Source organism: Triticum dicoccoides, chromosome 7B (genome assembly GCF_002162155.2).
Source record: "Triticum dicoccoides isolate Atlit2015 ecotype Zavitan chromosome 7B, WEW_v2.0, whole genome shotgun sequence".
Taxonomy (NCBI): domain Eukaryota; kingdom Viridiplantae; phylum Streptophyta; class Magnoliopsida; order Poales; family Poaceae; genus Triticum; species Triticum dicoccoides.
Window position 1 is genome coordinate 395,257,619 of NC_041393.1, and position 23,476 is coordinate 395,281,094.

Below are 23,476 nucleotides of genomic sequence, written 5' to 3' on the forward strand. Positions count from 1 at the left end.
CGCCCCTCCAGAAGCCCCGAACGACCTCACCGGGCTCGTCTTCTACCTTGGACCCGCCGGCCATCACCGTCAAATTCGTCGGCTCCGGACCGTCCCCGACCTCGCCGAGCGTTCCGTCGTCATCGCCGTGAGCTCCTGCTCCTGCTCCCCCTCTCCGCTCCCTCTTTCGCACGCCGTACCTGCCGCACCACATCCAACCACACGCGCCGCCGCCCGCACTCGTTGCCGGTGATGCTCCGGTGACCATTTGGTCCCGGGCATGCGCCCAACGCGCTCCCCGCATCGCGTAGAGCCTCCGTGGTACCTCGCCGCGCTCGTTTGCGCACCGCAGCCCCATCCCCACTTGCACCCGAGCTTCGGCCGCCGTCGAGCTCGTCGCCGGCACCACTCCGGCCACTCCTCGGCCGCGCCACCACCACAGTTGGATGCGGACGAGCGTCCGCATCCCGAAGCTGTGCTCCGCGCGCCAAACCGAGCCCTGTGGGCAAAACCCGAGGCTCGCCACCGCGGCTGGCCTCGCCGGCGTCAAGCCGCCGGTGGGTTTGACCCACTTTGACCACGGCGGGACCCCCCCTGTGTCCATGATAGGTGGGGCCCAGCCCTGTTAGCTAGTTAGGATTAGCACTAATCGAATTAGTTAAACTAATTACCCCCCTGCTAACACTGACAGTGGGCCCCGTGACTATTAATTTGATTAGTTAAGAGTTAATTAACTCTGTTAGTCACCTGAGTCACTGACCAGTGGGCCCCACTGGTCAGGTTTGACCCGGACCAGCCCTGTTGACCCGCTGACGTCATGCCGACGTCAGGCTGACGCAATAATGAATTATTGGAATTATTATAATTCAGGAAATTTCAGAAAATTGTATAAACTTCTAAAATTCATAGAAATTCAACCGTAACTCCAAATTAAATAAATTATATATGAAAAATTATCAGAAAAATTCAAGGAATCCATCTGTACCCTTTTCATGCATGTTTGAACAATGTTTGTCCTCTGTTTTGGACAAAACAAATAAAGGGCATTTAAATAATCACATATGGAGTTTGAATTTGAATCTTGTATTCAAACCAATTTCATTTAATCTGTTGCTAGTTGCATTAGCTCAAACACATTCATATTGCCATGTCATGAGCATGCATCATATTGTGCATTGCATTGATTGTATTTCTTCTTTGTTGCCGGTATCTGTTCCCTCCCGGTAGACGATGTTCCGACGTTGTGATCGTTGACACTGATGAAGACTCAATGTTATCTTCAGAAGTGCCAGGCAAGCAAAACACCCTTGTTCATTCCGATACAATCCTACTCTCTCGCTCCTGCTCTCTTTTACTGCATTAGGACAACAACAATTCATCTGTTACTTGCTGCGGTAGCTGAACCCCTTTATCCTCTGCATGACCTGTCATTCCACAGTAAATAGATGAAACCCACTAGCATGAGTAGGAGTTGTTTGAGCCCTGTTGTGCCTACTCATTCTTGCTTGTTTGTCATGCCTGCTACTGCTTAGAGTTGTGTCAGGTCTGATTCATTGGGAATGAATCAGAGGTGTGTGAATATGTCCTACTGTGTGTGAGCTAAGTGTGGGAACACGATTTGGTAAAGGTAGCGGTGAGAGGCCATGTAGGAGTACATGGTGGGTTGTCTCATTGCAGCCGTCCTCAGGAACTGAGTTCTGTGTTTGTGATCCATGATTCAGCTACTACCACGCATTGGGCCCGAAACCAATGGACCCTCTCGGCTTCTTGATCACCCTTGTCCTCTGTCCAGGAGTTGCAAGTAGTTTTTGGTGTTTGTAGTATGCTGGAGGCCGTGGGCAGCGCTGACCGGAGGGGTGGGCTGTGATGCGGTAGGCACGTGGCATGGTGTACCGGGCGCCCGTTTGGTGTCTCGGGAACCCTGTTCACATCGTTTGGGGCTGTGAGCGAAACTCCGGCCGGATCTCCTCATGGATGGAACCCGAATAGGCGATAAACCTGGGCTAGAGACTTGAGTGTTTAGGCAGGCCGTGGCCGACACCCACGTTGGGCTTCCGCTTAAAGGTTGCCGAGTACATGACGTGTAAACGACGGTAAGTGGTGAGAGCGTGTGTGAAGAAGTACACCCCTGCAGGGTTAACATCATCTATTTGAATAGCCGTGTCTGCGGAAAAGGACTTCTGGGTTGCTTATATCAGTTCATAGACAAGTGAAAGTGGATACTTTAAAATACGCAAGATAAGCGTGAGTGCTATGGATGGCGTTCTCGTAGGAAGACGGGAGCGGATCCATAGTGGTGTATTGATATGGTGAATATGTGGACTCGTGTGCGCCACCTCAAAAGAGTTACATTGCAGTCGTAGTTTAGTATAGCCACAGAGTCAAAGCTGGCTTGCTGCAGTCAAACTCCACCACCCCCTTTGTTGATAATGATGCATATGTAGTTAGATCTGATGTAAGTCTTGCTGGGTACATTTGTACTCACGTTGCTTAATTTATGTTTTTGCAGAGAGACTTCAGTCTCACTAGTAGTTCCACGTGGACTTCGACGTTTAGCTTCTTACCTCAGCTACGATCTTGTGCCCTCGGCAGGATCTGGTGGATAGTCAGGCTTTCAAGCCTTTTTCATTTATAGATGTCTGTACTCAGACATGATAGCTTCTGCTTGTGTTTTGATTTGTATGCTCTGAATGTTGGGTCGTGAGACCCCTGTTTGTAATATCCCGCTCCTCGGAGCCTAATGAATACTTGAGTTGTAGAGTCATGTTGTGATGCCATGTTGTATTTGCGCATATCGAGCATATTGTGTGTATGTTATTGAAATGCTTGGTATGTGTGGGATCTGACTATCTAGTTGTTTATCTTTAGTAGCCTCTCTTACCAGGAATTGTCTCCTAGTGCTTCCACCGAGCCATGGTAGCTTGCTACTGCTCCGGAACACTTAGGCTGACCGGCATGTGTCCTTCTTCGTTCCTGTGTCTGTCCCTTTGGGGAAATGTCACACGATGAATACCGGAGTCCTGTTAGCCCGCTACAGCCCGGTTCACCGGAGTCCTGCTAGCCTAGTGCTACAGCCTGGATTCACTCGCTGATGACCGACACGTTCGATGTTGGGTCATGGATGCCTGTCCCTGTAAGTTTGTGCCACTTTGGGTTTACGACTAGCCATGTCAGCCCGGGCTCCTTATCATATGGATGCTAGCGACACTATCATATACGTGTGCCAAAAGACGCAAACGGTCCTGGACAAAGGTAAGGCGACACCCGTGGGAATACCGTGCGTGAGGCCGCAAAGTGATATGAGGTGTTACATGCTAGATCGATGTGGCATTGAGTCGGGGTCCTGACAAGTGTAATAAGTCTTCTGGTCACACAGACAGAAAGACTTCAGTGATGCCTAACACTCTTTGGCTCTGGGTGTTTGGGCTTTGTCCTCGCAAGGATTTCTCTCTCTCAAAGGCTTCGAGGTGGGTTGCTCTCAAATGACAAAAGTCGTAAACTAACTCTGAGCAGCCACCAATTTATGGTGTAGGGGGTGGGCTATTTATAGCCACAAGGCAACCCGACCTGATATGTCCGAAATGACCCTGGGTCAATAAGGAACTAACACGTGTTCCAATGGTTAGATTTCAAACACACACGGCAACTTTACTTGGGCTACAAGCAAAGCTGACTCATCCAGCTCTGGATAAGATTTGCTCTCATTGTCTTCGCTCGAAGACATAGGATTTGGGTTGAGCATCACTTCAGTCAATCTGACTTTGTTCACTTGGACCCCACTTAACAGTACGGTGGTTCCTATGACTCAACAAAGAAGAAAAGGAAACAACGAAACAACACAGTCTTCGCGCTCCATAGTCTTCACTCATTGTCTTCTCATGTCATAGTCTTCAATGTGAATATCTTCACATACCACCATTGTCGTCAATGTCTTCATACATTTTCAGGGGTCATCTCCGGTAGGTAAACCGAATCAATGAGGGACACTACCTGCGTTATCCTGCAATTCTCACAAACGCATTAGTCCCTCAACCAACTTTGTCGTCAATACTCCAAAACCAACTAGGGGTGGCACTAGATGCACTTACAATCTCCCCCTTTTTGGTGATTGATGACAAACTGGTTGAAGTTTTCAACGGGAATGAAGTATGTGAAATTGTAAAGGATAGGGTATTGTCTTCATAAGTGGCAAGGGCTCCCCCTGAAGATGTGCATATAAGTAATTTTCTTTTGGAATGCAAATGCACATGGCAGGTTGTACTTGTGGAGATCCTCTTCAACTTATGAAGATAATTCATCATGCATGAAATGATATGACTAAGAGAATGACATGCATAATGAAAAATGGATGTCTGCAGAATGATCTAAGTGCGGAATGATCTAAGTGCGAAAGTTATCATCGCACATGAAAGAGCAAATAAGTAGCAGACGACCATCGAGTTTAAGTGTTACAACTCAAAGAACAAAGTGTATCAAAAGCAAGAGTTGTAAACACTAGGCAAAATATAAAGCAAGCGTCCATATGAACCCGCTTGAAGACTATCAAACTCACTTCTCCCCCTTTTGTCAGTAATCTATACTACTATTAAAAGAGCAAACATGAATTCTCCTAAAACCACACAACAAATTATACATGGGATAATCAGGACTGTCCTATCAAATCAACCTAAACAGATCCTACTGTCTATATAACGTCAATGGTTTGTCACCCAAATCAACGATTCAGATCTAATGTTCTGCTGGGCAGACGCCATCATCTGCCAACCGTCCTAGCGCACCGCGTCCCGTAGATCCACGTCCCTGATTTACGGAACAATTCCATCCTAAGCGCTGCCTCGCAGTCCCCTCCGCCCAGCCCTATCAACCCATGCGAGCCCAGCGACCGTCGCACTCCCGGTCCCTCTCTCCGCCGCCTTTGACGCGCGCCTCTCCCCGCCGCCCAGCCACCGCCCTCGACAGATCGATCATCTGCATATATTTTTACAACAGAGGAATTAGAGAAGTTCCGCACAAGGCCTCGGCGGTGGTGGTCGCTGCAACCGCCCCCAATGATGCCCGCGACTCTGGTCTTGGGAGTTCGCTCTACTGGGCCTAGATCTGTGCGGCAGCAGAGGCGGCTCCGGTCCCCGCGGCTCGACAGGAGGAAGAGGAGGAAGAAGGCTTAGTCCTCCACATCCCCGTCAAGGCCTACTTCCTTTCCATCAGGTGAGTTAGAATGCGTAGGTGGTTGTACGCTTGGTGTTTCAGGATAGTTCTGTAAGAAAGACCTTGTGGGCTACTGTGTTTTTTCAATCTCTCATCTAACATTGTTGTGGGAGGCCACGGTGATTTGGTGATGAGGAATGAAAAACGACCTTTGTTTGATTTTCTTTATCCAATCTTTTACAACATGGGAGCGACTTGGTAAATCCATCCACCTGGTTGCTAAACTACATTGCGCTGCTACTCTGAATTCCCCCCAGAGATCATGGTAAGTGATTTCAGTGTAGCACCACATATTTTGAGGGCCAACAAATATATTTATGTTTGATCGTTTGTTGAACATGTTGTATGTACATCATGTAACCTCATTTATTTCACATTTTTGTAGGGCATTCGAGTGAAGAATGACATATTTTGCTGTCGCTATGTGGTTTTCTTCCAACATGGTTCTGCTGTGCTCTTCAATGTATATAATCAGGAATCATGCTTTTGGGATGGCTTCTCGAGATGAGGAAAGACGGGAATGTCCATGCTATTCACGAGCTGGCCTATTGTTGTGTAATCTACTAAATAGTGTAGTTTTCCTCATTGATTTGTACCTATCTTTCTTCTTTCATTTCCATGTATGTGCATGATCAATCCATTTTTTTATGATAATGATTGCTGATATTTGATAAAGACCATTGATGATCAAGAGAATTTCTCTGAATCTAATTTGTGTTTGGCCAAACCTATATATGGCTGTTGGATACTAGCATTCTTAATTGTTTGCACAATACTTCTTAAATTTACCGTGAAATATGTGCAACAATGTACAAGGCGCGGTGGGTTATGTGAGTGGCAGTCAATGCATAAGTATATAGGTACCCAGTCATATGGCACCTAGCTCCTAATCCACTTTTATAACACTGAACCTGTATTATATTCTCACATGATGACATTTATTTCACAATTTCCAGATTATGCAGTAGTTGAGAAGCCATCCCAGACAACTTGGATGAAAGGAGGTATTGATTATATAGTTCTTAAAAATTTACACACGGATGGAATTCGGATCATTTCAAGTGTTCCTGGTCAAAGCATCGCTCTTGATCATTGCATACGGCAGGTACTGTGATTGAGCAAAGTGAACAAACTACAGTTGTTGCAAGGTTTCAAGTTCTAAGACACTACTTCAATAGGTCAATGATATGGTTGAGGAGTTTACTGAAATCAATCGTATCATGAAGAAGCCTGGGGACTTCACAATGAAAAGTAAGAAGCTCTTTCAACTTATGGGCAACTAATTCTAATCTTGCAGATGTTATCAAGACATGGCCTTTTTCACCGGTATGTAAGTGTTGCACTCTCTCCTACATATTCTATATTATATACCATATATTTAGCAGTGTATGTGCTGTCATTTTCTGGAAAGAAGGAATTTCAATACGCACCAACCCATGTACTGTGGAGTGTTATGGAAAATAAGTCATGTAACTGCCAACAAATTAAGAAGACATAACTTGACATCGTAGCCAGGTAGGACTATGTGACGCCCGGATAATCAAGCTACAGTAACCTCTGCTAATAATGCCACGTCACCTCGATTACTGTTGCTAATATCGCGTTAGTTTGAAACCGATTCAAATTCAATTTCAAAAGAAAAGCAAACAACAAAAGTTTTCAAAAATTAAAACTAAAATGTTCGGGTTGTAACACTAATTTAGGTGGAGAAACCAAGCTTTTATAAAATAAATCGCTCTTGATCATTGCATACGGCAAGTCAAATAAATCGTAAGCAATTATGGTGGAGAAACCAAGCTTTTTAAAATGCTTAAATGAACTATAAGGACTTAAACAGTAGCAAAAGCAATTAATTAAATGCCTTTTATAATTAATAAATTACTAAACTATTTTATTTTGTCACCAAACTTTTTGTGGCATTGGGGTATTTTGTAACACTAATTTAGGTACTACTTGTATATTTTATAAAACAAAAATATATAGAAAATAAAATAGAAAACTAATAAACAGAAAACAAATAAATACAAAAAAAGGGCCTAGGCTACTGATGAGGACTGGGCCTAAGTGCACAGTGCCTGGAACCCAGCCCACCACGGCCTCCTCCTCCTCCCCCCGTTCTCTGTTCAAGCGACCGAGGCGTGCCCGCCGTCGCCGCCGAACTCACCTCGTCGACCACACCGCTACAGGCGTCGCGGGTGGATAAAGATCCACCTCTCCTTCCCCTCGGCCTTCCCTCAATCCCTATCAACTCTCCCTCCCTCGCCATCGCTCGCTCCGCCCCTCCTCTCCTCCAGATCCGCGGCCCGAGTGCCCTTGCCGCCGTCCTCCGTCGTTGCCACGGCCACCGGCGTCCCCGTGCCAGCTGGCCTTGTCCACGGGCCTCGCCGCGGTCGGCAACCTCTCCTGGTGCCACCAGGTGGAGATGTGGAGCCCCGCTGCCTCCGTTCGCCTTCGTCCACATCTCCGGTCGCCGCCGCTCATCCTCGGCTTTGACGACGTCTCTACAGCTCCTAAACCACCACAGGCCATCGTGTGAGCCACTCGGTGAGCTCCACCCCTTTCCTCTCCCCGTCCTAGCTCCGTTTACGTGCCGCAGCAAGCTGTGAACGATGCGTCGCCACTGCCGCACCCTGACTCCGCTATCAAGCTCGCAGCCATCATGGTAGGGCTCGTCCCGGTCCGCTGAGCTCACCAACGCGTTCGTGGCTTCGAGCAGTCGCTGTAGGAGTAGCGCGCCACCCACTTTGGCCTCCGTTTCATCGCGCGCGAGTTCGCCGTGCTTCGGGTCTCCGCCGTCCGTGTCGCCGGCGGCGGCTCCGGCCATCACAGCTCGCGTGGCCACCCGCGTTGGATGCGGCGTTGCTCACTCGTTCGGACGTGCCAAATGGCCCCCTGTACGTGGATTCCGGCGAGATCCCGAGCGCCTCTGCCGTATTTTAGGTCGCCGGCGTTTAGCCGCCGGCCACCATCGACGTGGCACACCTGGGGCCACCCCTGGGTCACTCCCAGTGGGGCCCCTGGCCTCCTATTGACCAGTTGACCTGGTCAACTTTGCTGACTGTGCACTCAGTGCCACTGACATCCCCCCGCCTTTTTAACCTAATTAAATCATTTTCCTAAATAAACATAATTAGCTAAACTAATGAGTCACTGACTAGTGGGGTCCAATCACTAATTATTCTGTTTAAATTAAAATGAATTGTTGTTAGCCCACTGCCAATGACAAGTGGGACCAATTGGCCAGTTTGACTAGTCAGCGGGTCTGTTGACCTGCTGATGTCATGCTGACACTCTGCTGATGTCATAATTCATTTCTGTTAATTTAAATAATTTCTGAAAATGGTTTAATCTTTAGAAATTCATAGAAATTAACCCGTAAGTCAGATGAAAATGTTTTCTATATGAAAGTTGCTCAGAAAAATCCAACGAATCCGAATACGCGGTCCGTTCATCTATCACATGCCCCTAGCATGCTGAAAGTGGGACTTTCCCCTCCGATCATTTGTCTAACACAGGTCCGGAACCGGGAAAACATTCCCGGTTGACTTCCCCCCTCGCCGGTATCGTGTAGCACCACGTTAGAACACGCCTAGCTCTACTGGTTGTCCTGTTATGCTATGTTTGCTTTATATTTACTGTTTCTTCCCCCTCTTCTCTCCGGTAGACCCCGAGACCGATGATGCCCCTGTGACCGACTACGTCACTGACGACCCCTCCTTGCCAGAGCAACCAGGCAAGCCCCCCCTGATCACCAGATATCGCCTATTCTTCTCTATACTGCTTGCATTAGAGTAGTATAGCATGTTACTGTTCGGTTACTCCTATTCTTCTACATAGCCTGTCATTGTTGCTACAGTCATTGATACCCTACCCGCAATCCTAAATGCTTAGTATAGGATGCTAGTTTATCATCATAGCCCTACATTCTTGTCAGTCTGCCTTGCTACACTATCGGGCCGTGATCACTTGGGAGGTGATCACGGGTATATACTATACATATATACATACTATACAGATGGTGACTAAAGTCGGGTCAGCTCGTTGAGTACCCGCAAGTGATTCCGATGTGGGGGCTGGAAGGACAGGTGGCTCCATCCTGGTAGAGGTGGGCCTGGGTTCCCGACGGCTCCTGACTGTTACTTTGAGGCGGAGCGACATGGCAGGTTGAGACCGCCTAGGAGAGAGGTGGGCCTGACCCTGTTCGGCGTTCGCGGATACTTAACACGCTTAACGAGATCTTGGTATTTGGTCTGAGTCTGGCCACTGGCCTATACGCACTAACCAACTACGCGGGAAAGTTATGGGCACTCGACGTTGTGGTATCAGCCGAAGCCTTCTTGACGTCAGCGACTGAGCGGCGCGCGCCGGGTTGGACTGCGTTAACGCAACTTCCTTTGTAACGGAGGTTGATAGGTCTGCTCACCGGCCGCGTACGCAACGTGCAGGTGTGCAATGGGCGATGGGCCCAGACCCCTGCGTGCATAGGATTTAGACCGGCGTGCTGACCTCTCTGTTGTGCCTAGGTGGGGCTGTGACGTGTTGATCTTCCGAGGCCGGGCATGACCCAGGAAAGTGTGTCCGTCCAAATGGGATCGAGCGTGTTGGGTTATGTGGTGCACCCCTGCAGGGAAGTTAATCTATTTGAATAGCCGTGATCTTCGGTAACAGGACGACTTGGAGTTGTACCTTGACCTTATGACAACTAGAACCGGATACTTAATAAAACACACCCTTCCAAGTGCCAGATACAACCCGGTGATCACTCTCTAACAGGGCGACGAGGAGAGGATCGCCGGGTAGGATTATGCTATGCGATGCTACTTGGAGATGCTACTTGGAGGACTTCAGTCTACTCTCTTCTACATGTTGCAAGATGGAGGCTGCCCGAAGCGTAGTCTTCGACAGGATTAGCTATCCCCCTCTTATTCTGGCATTCTGCAGTTCAGTCCACTGATATGGCCTTTACACATATATCCATGCATATGTAGTGTAGCTCCTTGCTTGCAAGTACTTTGGATGAGTACTCATGGTTGCTTTTCTCCCTGTTTTCCCCCTTTCCCTTCTACCTGGTTGTCGCAACCAGATGCTGGAGCCCTGGAGCCAGACGCCACTATCGACGATGATTCCTGCTACAATGGAGGTGCCTTCTACTACGTGCAGGCCGCTGATGACGACCGGGAGTAGTTTAGGAGGATCCCAGGCAGGAGGCCTGCGCCTCTTTCGATCTATATCCCAGTTTGTGCTAGCCTTCTTAAGGCAAACTTTATTAACTTATGTCTGTGCTCAGGTATTGTTGCTTCCGCTGACTCGTCTATGATCGAGCACTTGTATTCGAGCCCTCGAGGCCCCTGGCTTGTATTATGATGCTTGTATGACTTATTTATGTTTTAGAGTTTGGTTGAGATATCTTCCCGTGAGTCCCTGATCTTGATCGTACACATTTGCGTGCATGATTAGTGTACGATTGAATCGGGGGCGTCACAAGTTGGTATCAGAGCTGACTGCCTGTAGGAATCCCCCTTTCCAACTCCTTGGCCGAAGTTGAGTCTAGTCATGAAAATTGTTTTACTAACTTGGCTGTGCGGCCCATGGGCCCACGTTGCCAATTGGGTGGTATTAGGATCTTTTATTCCTCGACCTATACTCTGGGACTCTAATCTCTCCTCTATTTGGGTTAAATGATTTTCTAAAAATCTAACTTTAGGTTCTCGAAAATACTTTCTCCCGGAGAGCCCCTCACTCCCGATGATCGTTTGTTACACCAGAAGATTCCGAAGATACTCGCTGAAGTTCTCTCGAGACTTTGTGCCCACTTCTTTTGCAATTCCCTACCACCGATAAATCCTTATGGATAACTTATTACCCTTGCCATTCTTACATTCATCCCTAGCTGCTCTTGTTATTACAAGATGCATCGAATTGTTCTTCGACTTTTAAGAATCTTTTGAGCCATTGCATTGCAAATCTTTGCCACATGAATACCCCCTATGGATAACTCCTCACACTTACCGAGTATCCGTTCTTTCAACGTTGTTCATGTGTTCCACAGTGGTCTTCGAAATACTATTCGATACTCCAAAAATCCTTAGTAGCTTATTGCTCTGCAATACTTGTCTGCTTTCATTTTGGATGCTTTCCATATGTCTGGCAATATTCGTTAGTATCCTTAGGCACCGTCATTTTGATCCTATTGATTCAAAATGAGTGCGAATGCACGCAATCATCAGTTGATCCTTTTAAATTATCTTTCCGACTCAGACGTCACTTTAAACATGAGCTTGATCTCGACCAATCAAATTGTTGTCGATTTTACCCCTAAGCTTACTCAACTTATCCATCCTTAATCAGAGCGTTTGCTTCTGATCCTTTGATTTGGTAATCATAATTCCTTTTCATGTGAGCTTTGAATTAGTAATTTGCTTCTATAATCCAATGCCTTCGCATTGTTTCTTCCTCTGGTTGTGTGCCAATACTCACATCAGTTTCACTAAGGACTATCGGATCCTTTGTTGAAATATCATCCGACAGTGTCCTTCGTATACAAAAACCTCGAGAAGTTCTTTCCCTGATACATAATGCCTTAGGTAAATTGTATCCTCTGTTTTTGTCAACCATGCTCTACTATCGAGCTTGTGTTAGTTACTATTGAAGCTTGTGGTATATGTTTCCACGATACCCTGACGGGTTGAACCTATGCCTTCCTTAATATGTGTGAACTCGAAAGTTTTCATGAGTCATACTCATCTGGTATTACACCAGGTAAAGCTTTCAACACTAATGCATTTATCAAAGCGAGAAGTGAATGGGAGGTTATGCATTGAAGAAGTGGGAGTCGACCTTGAACCTTGCGTTCATGCCCATGGACACGATGTATAACTTATCATGGAAGCTGCTCGTAAAAATAGTTACCCCCTTGTTATAAGTTCATCCTGTATCCGTGGTTCGATCATTTATGATCGAGGTTTCCGACCATGTTCTTCTTTAAATACCATTTCTCGTGGAAGTTTAAGCACTTGTCTTCTGTAGAGTAATACCCCAGTCCAACCTCTACTTTGATTTGTCCTCGAGTATTACCCCCCAGGTATCTCAAGATTATCACGGAACTGCATCACTTCTTATGAGTTCTTCATCAAGTGCTACATTCTCATTGATTCCAATTTTTCACGGGCTCTGAGTTATTTAACACTCAAAGACACCGATAACTGAAACGAGTCCGCATTGCGATTAAGCAACTCTTGGTAACCTTCATTACTTACGAGTTTGAATTCCATCACGTCATTCCTAGCCTGTTTGGCTATATCCTTGTTGTGCCGATTTTAACTGTGCTACCTGGTCCTCTTCCCAGAGCATAATTTTTGACGATGAGCTAAGCTTATGTTGATCTTTCCTCATCATATCATTTCGCTTTGGACAACAAGCTTGCTTTGGGGTTTGTGTCCTAACCGTGGTTCTAATAACCTTTCGCTTCATCATTTGTTTGACTTGATGTCATCGTCGATCAATTACATCTTCGTGTAACCTCTCGACAAATGTGTCGTGATAATCATAAACCTTATGAGCTCTTCCAGTATATCAATCAGATTCATGATGAGAAATACATCCTTGCCTCGATGATTTGTGTTATCATCAACCACTATACCGCCTTCCCTCCAACACAAACTTGTTCGTGTTTTGTGTTATACCTTGAGTTCCTTGCTACCCAGCATTGTTCTTCTTTACCTTGGAATATTACCACCTTTTATGTCAAGAATGTCGTGGGAATTTCACCACCTCTTAAGAATTCTTGGTATGGTGATACTTCTCACCATCACCATTCTTTCTTGGGTCCTTGTGTTGATTCCAACCAAGGTACCAACAAGTGAGCGGTGCTGTTTGGATTCCGCCCTTTTAGCAACCCTATTGCTTTGAAGTTGATGGTCGGCCGTTTATTCTTAGACTATTGATTATTGAATCACCATTCCAATGTTGGCCGTGCAACCCGTCCCATATTCCGGGTGCACCTTTCAACCATTGTTAAATTGTGTATGTTTTCCTCAAGCATACATCAATATATCATTTTGATCTGACAAATGCTCCTTGTTCACATAATTGTGGAAATCCATCCTTTGGAAATTTTGATGAATTGTCATTGAGTTCATCAGCCACCTCCTTGTCCTCTCCTTGGGTTAATGATGAACTGTCGGTGTCAAAACCGGCGGATCTCGGGTAGGGGCTCCCAAGCAGTGCGTCTTAGGATCAATGGTAACAGGAGGCAAGGGACACGATGTTTTACCCAGGTTCGGGCCCTCTCGATGGAGGTAAAACCCTACGTCCTTGGTTCAAAGAAGTTTGAAGGAGGTTAACCGAGCTTAATGCCGGAAATGCCCTCTAAGGAGCCAGCCACTTGCATCCGAGCTATATGTCGAACTGCTTCCGAGGTGGTTAAGCACCTCGGTCATGGGCTGATTTTTGGTCAATGTTTTTTATTGATGCAATTTATTCTTTGACGAGATATATAGCCAGTAGCCCTCAAGGTATGTATCGGTCTAAAACCCGAGATGCACGTGAAGGATGACATAAGACCGCTGAACCTCGTAGCCGCTGAGATTCAGGTTGATTTGCAAAATCGGTCTGAGGATCAAGTCCTAGCTCGGCAGAATACTTCGGGACACAAAAAGTGGCGTGCTCAGTCCTCGAGACTCAGGTTGGGTGCGGCCGACCAACCTGAGGATCAAAATCTCCTCGGAAACTGTATTGCACTTAAGATTTTCTGCATAGAACAAGCAATGCAGTAGCCCCCGAGACACTGGTCGGGTGACAACACCATATCAGGGGATCAATGTGCCCCTTTAATATTTGTAAATAATAAGCCAGAAGCCCAGTAGCCCCCGAGCCTTAATGCGGGCATGGGTGGCCGAATTAAGGATCAATATCCATAGTAAAATCACAAATTATGTGTAATGACTCAATGTATCCAAGTACTTTATGTCATTAATGCTCGGATCCGCATTGTACAAAACTTTGTTGACCGACCATGGGCTTCAACCTCCTCGGCCGGTAGCCGAGGAGTGTTTGTCCTACTTTATAAAGCCTTTATGAGGGCAAAGATTTACGACAAACAAGGCAATCTGGTCATACGGCTTTCTAAACAAAGGCACTCAGAGAGATATGTTATATTGCTGTTTAATAGAAGAAATGTCTTCCAAAGAAAATAGTCCCACTATCGGTTCCTTTCTTTGGGTTGTCATGCTAAGCATGATCATGAAACCCCAGCTCCAATGTAAGAGCAAAAGATCGAGGATTTAGTTTGGGAGGCTAGTTAATAGCCCCCGGTAGTGTTCGGCGACAGTCGAGGTCAAGCCGGAAACACTTTAGCCAATGTTATGAATGGCCCGTCATTTAATATAGTCATCGGATCGCTGACCAGTTTACACCTATTGTGACAGTCAGTTTTCGGCTTTCTCCACTGAGGTGCTTGACCATGCGAGCTGGAAGCACAATCGCAGTGGTTCTCCCTTTGCACACCTAGCCGAACAGAGCGAAACATAGGAGGCAAGCGCGGGAGCCGGGCAACCCAACTATTGACCGAAGACACAATTCGAAGCTGATGCATATATAGCAATATCCGAGAATGTTTTTGCCGAATCTCTAAAGGTGTCTGGCGTTGCATTGCAAGACTTGTGCTGAAAACACACAAATAGCTAAAAGTGCCAAAAGCTTGGGAAACCAAAAAACGTCAGTAAAACATGACGTCCGAACAAGATCAAGTGTTCGGTGCCAATCCAAAAATTGGACTTTAGAAAAAAAAGTGCTTCTACCGTGCTTTAACTTTGCAACGACTAAGAAGAAAAACACTTAGTATGAAACGGCTCAAATAAACATAAGAACCCCCAAGCGACTTGGGTAAAAGTTGACTATAAAATGTAAGGTGACATGTAGAATGCCTTCTAGCCGGATTGTAGATCGTTTGTCGTAGCAGACCTTTTCGCTTCAACCTCTGGACCCAATAGTCCGGAGTGTGTCCGAATACCCTCGCGGTTATAAAAACCGGGGCATGCGTGGAGACCAGGCGTAGGGGTCATTAGTGCTTTATCAAACAAGTGCCCAACTAGTTATGTTATATTACATGGTTAGTAAGAAACATCTTCAAGGGAGAATAGTTCCGTTAGGGGTTCCTTTCCCGGGGAGGCATGCCCTAAAGATGTCCGGACTGTGAAAAGAGCAGAAAAACATCTGGGGGTAGGTAAATAAATAGGTAAGAAATCATATTTTAGTTCACCGACCGAGTATTCCCTTAAGAACGCTAGCTTTCGGCTTCACCCAGTCTGAGGTACACATCCGGCTGACCCGACAGTAACAATCGCAGAGGTGCTCCCTTTACCACCTAGCCAAACAATCGGGAACGTAGGGGTAAGCACAGGAGCCAGGCAACCCAGCTTGGCCAAAACTTAAGTCATATCGATGCATATAATGGTGAATAAAAGGTACATGCGGAAGTGTGACACATGTGTTGGGCATAAAGCCCGTATTAATAAGCTTCTGTTAAAGAAGCCCCCAGGTATAATGAGTGCGGGTAGCGCGTCAAGTGTGTGCGAACAAAGTTTCGACAAGGAAATTTTTACAAGCAACTTTTTTACAAAAAAGTATAATTCTTGGTCGAACCGAACACAAGTTAGAAATTTAAAACTTTGAGCATGAAGGCAACTTAGCTGGTTAATGTGTTCGGTATTGACAACGCGGTCCGAGCTTGATGCGGGACAAGGTTCCATCCCCCAAGCCGGTCTCGAGGTGGCGGAGCAAGGAGCTCAGCACTCCAAAGTGGTGACATAGTACGGTCAATGCAGGACGGCAGAGTGATGCCGAAGTCCCCGGCATGGGGTAATGAAGTGTTGACGAAGCCCCCCGTCCAGCCGAGGTGACGTCAAAGGATATAGTCCGGCTGTATCATTTTCCTGTGCACAAAAAATAGTGCAGACCGGGGATAATATAATAATAGGAATTAAAAAAAATGTTGCATAATAAATAATTTATGCAAAGTGAGTAGTAAAAGAAATATGGCCTGGCGCCGAAGTCGATGTCGATGCAGGTCGTCGGTGTAATGCAATAAAGGTGTGGCAAAGCCTGGATTCACAGGTTGGTCCGAGTTCCGGATGCGGCGTTCGCCGAACTGTGTATGGAAACTGACCGAACCATCATGCGACCGTCGATTATGCGACCACCATTTGATAGACCTGTGTACATATGCTGGACTAACCAGAGTAATAATTCCTTGGGAAAAATTTAACCCAAACAAGCAAAAAGAAATACTAGGATTAATAGCACCTGGTTTATTTGTTGTAGCAATCCGAAGTAAGGTGATTCCCAAAATTGGGACTCGATCCACGCACCCGTGCCTGGTCGGCTAGTGACGCCGAAGTGTCCGGAGTAGGTTGATGAAGAGATGGCGAAGCCCCCGGTCCAGCCGAGATGTCGAAGTAGGTCGGCGTGATGGACACCAGCTTGAAGAAGCAATAGTGCGGCCCTGCCGATGCAGGTCTGTCAGGACCCCGACTCAATGCCACATCGATCTAGCATGTAACACCTCATATCACTTTGCGACCTCACGGTATTTCCACGGGTGTCGCCTTACCTTTGCCCGGGACCGTTTGCGCCTTTTGGCACACGTATATGACAGTGTCGCTAGCATCCATATGATAAGGAGCCCGGGCTGACATGGCTAGTCGTAAACCCAAAGTGGCACAGACTTACAGGGACAGGCATCCATGACCCAGCATCGAACGTGTCGGTCATCAGCGAGTGAATCCAGGCTGTAGCACTGGGCTAGCAGGACTCCGGTGAACCGGGCTGTAGCGGGCTAACAGGACTCCGGTATTCATCGCGTGACATTTCCCCGAAGGGACAGACACAGGAACGAAGAAGGACACATGCCGGCCAGCCTAAGTGTTCCGGAGCAGTAGCAAGCTACCATGGCTCAGTGGAAACACTAGGAGACATTTCCCGGTAAGAGAGGCTACCAAAGATAAACAACTAGATGGTCAGATCCCACACATACCAAGCATTTCAATAACATACACACAATATGCTCGATATGTGCAAATACAACATGGCATCACAACATGACTCTACAAATCAAGTATTTATTCATTAGGCTCCGAGGAGCGAGATATTACAAACATGGGTCTCATGACCCAACATTCAGAGCATACAAATCAAGCACAAGCGGAAGCTATCATGTCTGAGTACAGACATCTATAAATGAAAAAGGCTGAGAAGCCTGACTATCTACCAAATCCTGCCGAGGCACAAGATCGTAGCTGAGGTAACAAGCTAAACGTCGAAGACCACACGGAAATACTAGTGAGACTGAAGTCTCTCTGCAAAAACATAAAATAGGCAAACGTGAGTACAAATGTACCCAGCAAGACTTACATCAGAACTATCTACATATGCATCATTATCAACAAAGGGATGGTGGGGTTTAACTGCAGCAAGCCAGCTTTGACTCGGTGGCTATCCTGAACTACGACTGCAATGTAACTCTTTTGAGGTGGCGCACACGAGTCCACATATTCCCCATATCAATACACCACTATGGATCCGCTCCCGTCTCCCTACGAGAACGCCATCCATAGCACTCACGCTTATCTTGCGTATTTTAGAGTATCCACTTTCACTTGTCTATGAACTGATATAAGCAATCCAGAAGTCCTTTTCCGCGGACACGGCTATTCGAATAGATGATGTTAACCCTGCAGGGGTGTACTTCTTCATACATGTTTCCACCACTTAGCGTCTGCACACGACATGTGCTCGGCAGACTTCAAGCGAAAGCCGACGTGGGTGTAGACCATGACCTACCTAAACACTCAAGTCTCTAGTCCAGGTTTATCGCCTATTCGGGTTCCATCCATGAGGAGATCCGGCCGGAGTTTCGCTCACAGCCCCAAACGATGTGAACAGGGTTCCCGAGACACCAAACGGGCATCCGGTACACCGTGCCACGTACCTACCGCATCACAGCCCACCCCTACGGTCAGCGCTGTCCACGGCCTCCAGTAAGCTACAAACACCAGAAACTACTTGCAACTCCTGGACAGAGGACTAGGGTGAATAAGAAGTCGAGCGGGGTCATATTTCAGGGCCCAATGTATGGTAGTAACTGAATCATGGATCACAAACACAGAACTCAGTTCCTGAGGACGGCTTCAATGAGACAACCCACCATGTACTCCTACATGGCCTCTCACCGACACCTTTTACCAAATCGTGTTCACACACTTAGCTCACACATAGTAGGACATGTTCACACACCTCTGATTCATCCCCGATGAATCAGACCTGACTCAACTCTAAGCAGTAGCAGGCATGACAAACAAGCATGAATGAGTAGGCACAACAGGGCTCAAACAACTCCTACTCATGCTAGTGGGTTTCATCTATTTACTATGGAATGACAGGTCATGCAAAGGATAAAGGGGTTCAGCTACCGCAGCAAGTAACAGATGAATCGGTGTTGTCCTAATGCAGTAAAAGAGAGCAGGAGCGAGAGAGTAGGATTGTATCGGAATGAACAAGGGGTTTTGCTTGCCTGGCACTTCTGAAGATAACATTGAGTCTTCATCAGTGTCAACGATCACATCATCGGTATCACGTCTATCGAGAGGGGACAAATACCGGCAACACAGAAGGGAACACAATCAATGCAATGCACAATATGATGCATGATCATGACATGGCAAAATGAATATGTTTTGGGCTAATGCATCTAGCAACAAGTTAAATAGGGTTGGTTTGAATACAAGATTCAAATTCAAACTCCATATGTGATTATTTAAATGCCCTTTAATTGATTTGTGCTAAACAGCAGCTATAAGTTGTTCTAACATGCATGAAAATGGTACAGATGGATTCCTCGAATTTTTCTGATAATTTTTCATATATAAATTATTTAATTTGGAGTTACGGTTAATTTTCTATGATTTATTGAAGTTTTAGCTATTTTCTGGAATTTCCTGATTATAAAAAATCCAGAAAATACTTATTGCGTCAGCCCCACGTCACAGTGACGTCAGCAGGGTCAACTGGGCTGGCTCGGGTCAAACCTGACGTGTGGGGTCCACACGTCAGTGACACAGGGGCTAATCCCGCGTTGACCCGGGCTTTGACCCGCTACGGGGCCCACTGTCAGTGTCACAGGGTTAGTTAACAGGGTCATTAGCGCTAATTAAGTGACACGTCGACTTCGCCGGAGTTCGGCCGGCGACGACCAAAACTGCGACGGGAGCTCGCCGGAGTGGCGCTGCGAGCGGTTTTGGGCCAAGCCAAGGGCACCAGAGGGTTGCCCTTGCTTGCGCGCATCCAAAGGAGGCATGCGGGAGGCGCGGGGTGGCCGGAGCTCGCCGGAGTGGAGGCCGCGGCGGCTGCCGGAGCTCGGGTTTGGGCGGAGCGAGGTTACGGAGCGCTAGGGGGCTGGCTGAGGGGCTATGCGGACTCCTGGGGCAGCTAGGAGCACGCTAGGCTCGTCGGACTGGCCGCAACAGCACGTCAGTGCCATGCCCGGCGTCCATGGCGGACGGCGGCGCTCGGTACGGTGGCTAGCATGGCTACTGCACGGGAAACCAACGGGGAGAGAGGGGAAACGTAGGAGAGCTCACGGAGGGGCTAGCGGAGGAGACGACGAAGTCGGGGAAGCTCTGGACGCGCCGAATCGGTGGAGTCGATCTCCGGGCACCGGAGGTGAAGACGACGATGCTCCGGTCGGCTGGGGCCTCTTCTGGTCGCGTGCATCGAGTGTGTTGCTCCACGGGGTCGTGGCGGAGCTCGGGTACGCAAAGAAGGAGCGAGGGAGTGGCTGTGGTTGCGGTGGTTGCGAGCAGCGGCGGCGGCGACTCTCGGTGGGGAGAACAGAGGAGGGGGAGGAGCGAAGAAGAGTGAGGGAGAGAGGCAGGGAGATGCGTGGCACCACCAGAGAAGGCCAGGGCGTCGAGGGGGAGCGGCAAGCAGGAGGTGGCCGAGGCGCGTGTGCGCGCACGGCGGCCACACGCCCTCCTGCCCACTGGCAGGAGGTTGAAGACAGTAGGAGAGAGGAAGAGGTGGGCTAGGCTGAGCTGGGCCGGTCCTGTTGGGCCACCAGGTAAGTGGACCAGGTGAGTACTATTCCTTTTAATTTTTCTGTTCTGTTTCCCTTTTTATTTTATTTTGCCACTGTTTTCAAATTCAAAATAATTTCATACAGTGCCAAAACATTCTGAAATATTTTATGTTACCTCTCTGGACTATTCCAAAAGTACATAAAACATTTCAAAGCATTTGAAAATATATTCATTATATATTATGAATATATCCCCAAATTCAAATAGATTATTGATTTAAATTCAGAGACCAAATAATTCCTTAAAATATTCCAGAATTTTGGTTTGATATATAACTCTTGCCAAAATTCACAAAACTATTTTTAGGGCATTTTGGATTCACAGAATGCAATTTAAAGGGTGCTTGCCCTTCTTTTAATTAGATTTTGAGGTTTCAACAATCCTCAATTCAAGTTTCAGAAATTTAGACATGATGCACACATGAAGCTAGCCTAGAGCACTACCAGCAGCTGGGGATGTGACAACTCACCCCCACTAAACAAGAATCTCGTCTCGAGATTCAAGCGTAGGGTAAGGTGAAGGGTAACGCAGACTAGTATAATCTTCACGATCCAGGTTGCACTTCAGATGAACGTTGATTTGAACACCATCTTTGTCTTGTCGTCTTGCTCCGAGAACTCCAACCAACATGACAACGAGAGGAAAGGAAAAAATCCAAAAGAATTGTTCTTCTCGAAGGTCGAACAACTCACGGAATGAGACATAGGACCATCTCTTGGGTTGAGACACGAGATACACATCAAGAGGGGTGGAAGAAACGGATGACGAAGGTTCACTAGGTGGACAACGATTCCACACCTAAAAAGGTGGTAAACGATTGTCAATGTAGCGAGGAGTTGAGTTGCCATGATACCACAACGAGGCACCTTAGGGACGGTGACTCGTAGAAATATCCCCTTAAGTGGCAAAAAGAATTACCTTTGATACAAAGATCAATGAAACTCTTTAGGCCAGCCTAAGGCAATTCACAACGATCGTTTGGAGGGGTCGGTAGAATGGCATACTCGGACTTGGATGATGTGGATTACCTTGTTGAAGACAACGTAATGGATGAATTTGCTTACCACCGGAAATGGAAGAGACCCATGTAGAATGGCACATTGGCGGTGCAAGCTGGGAACAAAAATGCAAATGCTGGGAATGATTCTGGTAACTGGGGAAGAACCCAACAATAGAGAGTGAATTCACTGTTTGAAAGGTCATAGCATTGCCGAGGAAACTGAGAGCGCTATACAGTTAATGCCGACGATCAAACCTAGCACCTGCGCGTGCTCTCAAGAACTTGAGCATTTCCATAATCATCAAGGTTTTATCAACAACTGCATCAAGGGTGCTGACAACACAACATACTACCATGATGAATAGCGATGGACGATGCAGATGCGAAGGAGGATAACACTTTCTCAGATTTCACCTTAGCGAGGCCAAGCAAATAAAATCTGGATGATCGACCGAGAGACATTTAGCACTCCGCTTCTAATGTTCTCCTTGATGTGCTAGCGTAATCCACCCATAGATATGGTTTGATATCTAGAACATCAAGTAAAAAGGTCGGACTTCGGAACACAGAAATCCATAGGGGCAACTAGGGAGTAATCCTACGAAATCCCTATGGGGAGGTGGCCAACTTCTTCAATCAAGATACTACAATAATAGGTCTTTCGGCTGGGTGGTGCTGGCCACGACATCCACTTTACCGGTTATCGCGCGACCAATATTATAATTCTTGGGAAATATTCCAACCATCATATCTGCCTGAGATTCAGATCTGGTTGGTGTCAGGATATTCCAGACTCATCGAGTCTAGGAAGAAAAACGGAAGTTTGCAACACAAATCGACGAGATGACGTTGCGGGATTCTCGGGGGATGAACTACGATAGTAAGCTCCAAAACATGAGCCGGTTCTGCTACTAACATGTGAACACGTTGTCCCAGACAAGCATGACCACATAGTAGTCTTATAATAAAACACTACCGAGTTCAGGAGGGGGAACCATCAACAAGGGTATCGAAGTCCTTACATAAGTCCGGATTAGCTCTTATGAAGGAACTCCTTCTCCTTGAACAAATCAACCAGTGGCTTGGTGTGCTAGGGATACATATAGATTGAAGGTTGCAAGTCTTCAAACCACAGCATTCTTCGCACGTGTGCATGACTGATTTGGAATGATTCCAAAGAAAGCAACATTGACTTTCTCGAATCCACGGCGGCAACTTGCATCAGATGCACATGAATTAAAGGAAGTCACTACCTTCATCCAAACATATTCTTCATGAGCTAGCATGAACAAATGCTTTCAAAAATTTCCAACACTAGCTTAATGCTCAACAAAATCATGGAGGAGATAAGGATGTTGTCAATGGGCTCAACAACAATTCATCCGGGTTTCCTTTTAAAAGGAATTCCATAGTTAAGTGAACACGGTGATAGCATTGGTCAGACCAAAGATGTAATGGTGTATGCTCGAGGGATCAACCACGAATAAGACAACATTACGAGCATCGTTGGTACTGATTTGATTTGATGATGGCCCACACTCAAATCAAAGGATTGATAAGACAATAGGTCCAACAACTGATCACAGGGACCAATCGATGAAGATATCATCTTTCTTCAACACACACTACACAAGAATATCCCTTTGGAACGAACTAAGTCAGACAAGCTTTTATCTTCCAACTCTCCAAGTTGTTGTCCAGCTTAACCAACTAGCTCAGGGATATCTAACACCGATTCTTGGAAAGAAGGTGGTTCATAAGAAACCAACTTGATCACGGGCTCAACATAACGGTCAGGTGACGACCTGGTGATACTTCCGAGAAGGCATTCAGAAAATCACGAACCACCGGTATGTTACTAAGCTCAAGAACAATCTCGCTTTTGAGGGCAAGACGATATAATCAAATGAGTGAGGACTTGACAAGATCCTAACTCATCAATCGAAGGGTGCACCGAAATAAGAACTAGGTAGCACGATAAGTCTTAGAAGGATGATTCAAAAACCAACATGCTAAGAATGAAATTATTATCCTTTAACTACCAAGCAACGAGGTTGCTGGGAGTATTGATTTCACACATCACAATTCATTTGTCGGTATTTCGGTTGCATCAACACGAGGGCCGAGGAATGAATAATGATGGCGAGAAGTATCACTACGT

At 46.6% G+C, this 23,476-nt stretch overlaps 1 pseudogene; it reads left to right on the forward strand.

Moving 5' to 3' along the window:
- The first annotated feature begins 4,846 nt into the window (after positions 1-4,846).
- LOC119338932 overlaps positions 4,847-23,476 on the forward strand; it is a 33,000-nt pseudogene continuing 14,370 nt past the window's right edge.